Raw genomic sequence first — 3,128 nt, forward strand, 5'->3', positions numbered from 1 at the left:
ACTTGGAGCTGCTGCTTCAACTGTCTCATCCAGCCGCTGTATCCTATGAGAAAGAGGATGAAAGTATACATTTTTATGAAGTATTCATTATACTTCTATAATACAACTATATGTTTACTTTTTGGTTACTTTTTCATATGACATCAATTATTTAAAGAAAAAAATTTTCTTAGAAACAGGTTTTGAGGCTTGGCACCTATGGTTCAAGTGGCTAAGAAGCCAGCCACATACACCTAAGGTGGCGGGTTGGAATCCAGCCCAGGCCCACCAAACCAACAATGATGGCTGCAACCAAAAAATAGCTAGGTGTTGTGGCGGGTACCTGTGGTCCCAGCTACTTGGGAGGCTGAGGCAGGAGACTCTTTTTTTTTTTTTGGCTGGTTCAGGAAGATCAGAGGCAGCTGCCTTTATTAGAGGTCACAGGCCAGCTGACTTCAATCAAAGGCCACACACTTGATCTTGAAGTCACCATCAGCTGCCATGTAGTTGACGGCCTCCAGGTTGAGGCGGTTAGGGAACTTGAATGTGTAACCATCTGGCAGCTTGACGGTCAGGTCGGCCTGGTCAAAGCTGATGCACACCTCCATGACACTTCCGGGCTGGAAGGGAAAGGCAGCCTCCCGCTGCTCAGCCTTCCAGGCCCCGCCATCCTTGCTGTTGCACAAGATAGTATTGGCATCCCCGTGGGCATCGAAGTAGGGGTTGAAATGCAGGCACAGGTTGTTGCTGTCTTTGCCCAGGTTCAGCACAGAGCTCTTGGTGTCAGGGGCCACCTCGCCCCGTACTCTGAGGCACTCCCCAGGTTTGAGATTCAGGGTCTGCTGGCGACCAGACCACAAGCCATGATTGAAGCAGGAGGATGTTCCGGGACCGGTGCACCAGCCATCTGAAGACTCCACCCCAGGAGACTCACTTAAGCCCAGGAGTTGGAGGTTGCTGTGAGCTGTGATGTCGCGGCACTCTACCCAGGGGATAGCTTGAGGCTCTGTCTCCAAAAAGAAAAAAGAAAAGAAACAGGTTTTCACTGTATCACCCGGATCAGTGTCAAACTCCTGGCTCAAGTGATCCTCATGACTCAGCCTTCTAAATAGCTAGGATTACAGGCATGTGCCACTATGTACAGCCTGACACCAGTTTTGTACTGCCATCTTCTATAAAAAGAATAAAAGATAATTTAGTCTTTCCTCTTGAACAGTTGATTAAAATTTGTTTTTGCTATTTTAGAAACATTTCTTTTTTGCTTCAGAACTTGTTATGGAAATGCCACACCTCTATCTTCTTCTTCAGTTCCTTGATCAGGGGTTACTTATTCAGAGTAAAGTCCTCAGATAAAACAGCCACGTGATCTCACTGTCCGTGGACTCTTAATAGCAGCTTCCAGGGCAGCTAGTCTAGCTTAGGTCAAGTTCTCACTGCCCTGTTCCATCATTGGTTTGGGTTAGGGGCGAGGAAGTGCTGGAGGAGGAGACATAGTTGCCCCTGAGCAGGAAGCTCAGATTCTCCTCCTTGAGGTCAAAGACAGAATCCACAGAGTAACTGACATACCCCCTCAGTGCACATCAGTCCTATGTTCACTGCTGGCACCTGCAACATTGCCTAGGGGCTGTTCTCTGGTCACTGAAGCCCACTTTGCTTACCTGTGTGGCAAGCTGCAGATGTCTGGGAATTACTGCCCCTTTCCCCCCAGTAGCTTGTAGCCAATGATGTGGAAGTTAGTGTATAAATACTGAGAAAAATTACAATTACACAATTACAAGAGGAACTCTACCTAACAAATATTGTAAACTAGTTGTTCCTGAAATTAAAAAATAAATAAATACTGAGAAAAGAAAGAGCTATCTGAGCTACGTGCGGTATGCCAAATTTATCAGGCCCAGACAGACTGAGTGGGGAACTTCTGTCATGACCCCCACCCATGTCTAAAGACATTGTGTTCCAATTTGGCTGCCTTGCCCATTATCTTCAGGTCCCTGGAATTTGTGATACAAAAAACAATATAAAGCCAATCAATAGCTTATGCCACTTTAACGTAAATTCTTAGTAAAGAACTTAAAAATTGCCTCTTATTTTTTTCTTTAAAGACCCCATTTGTGAGCCAGGCATGGTGGCTCACACCTGTAATCCTAGCACTTGGGGAGGCCAAGGCAGGAGGATCGCTTGAGCTCAGGAGTTCAAGACTAGCCCGAGCAAGAGGAAGACCCTGTCTATTAAAAACAACAACAACAAGAAGAAAAACCCACTTACACAAAGATGTGGAATCAAGCTAAGTATCCATTAATTCATGAGTGTATTAACAAAATGTGATATACACACACACGCACAATACATACTATGAAGTACTACTCAACCATAAAAATAAATAAATTATTGCCTTTTGCAGACATTCAGATGGAGATGGAGACCATTATCCTAAGTGAAGTGTCTCAAGAATGGAAAAACAAACACTACATGTATTCTCTAATAGTTTGGAACTAATTGATGGGCACACATGGACATAGAGGGAAGTAAAAGTCTTTGGAAATCAAGAAGTGGGGAGGGAGCTGAGCTGGTAGCTCATGCCTATAATCTAGGCCTCTAGGAGGCCTAGGATGGTGGATGGCCCAGGCTTAGTAGTTTGAGACTAGCCTGAACAAGAGCGAGACCCTGTCTTTACTAAAAATAGAAAAATTAGCTGGGCATTGTGATGGGTGTCAGCTACTGGGAGGCTGAGCAAGAGGATCTCTTGAGCCCGAAAGTCTGAGGTTGCTGTGAGTTATGATGAAATGGTACTCTAGGCAGGGCAACAGAGTGAGACTTTGTCTCAAAAAAGAGGAGTGGGGGGAGGGGGAAAAACCTACTTAATAGGCACAATGAACACTATGTGGGTGATGGGCCTGACTTAAGCATTATAAAAACTATCCATGTAACAAAATCATTTGTACCCCATCTTAATATTTTGAAATAAAAACAAAACAAAACAAAACAACCAAAAAACTCACTTATGGCACAGTAGCTCATGCCTATAATCTCAACGCTTTGGGAGGCCAAGGTGGGATTGCTTGAGGCCAGAATTTCAAGACCAGACTGAGCAACATAGTAGGACCTCTTCTCTATAAAAAATTTAAAGGCTCAGCACCTGTGGCTCAAGC

General features: G+C 44.6%; 1 pseudogene; it reads right to left on the bottom strand.

Annotated features, from left to right (window-relative positions):
- Positions 1-428: 428 nt before the first annotated feature.
- On the bottom strand, positions 429-844 carry LOC100944983 (annotated as a pseudogene).
- Positions 845-3,128: the final 2,284 nt, after the last annotated feature.

Source organism: Otolemur garnettii, unplaced genomic scaffold (genome assembly GCF_000181295.1).
Source record: "Otolemur garnettii isolate 467f Iridium unplaced genomic scaffold, OtoGar3 scaffold00002, whole genome shotgun sequence".
Taxonomy (NCBI): Eukaryota; Metazoa; Chordata; class Mammalia; order Primates; family Galagidae; genus Otolemur; species Otolemur garnettii.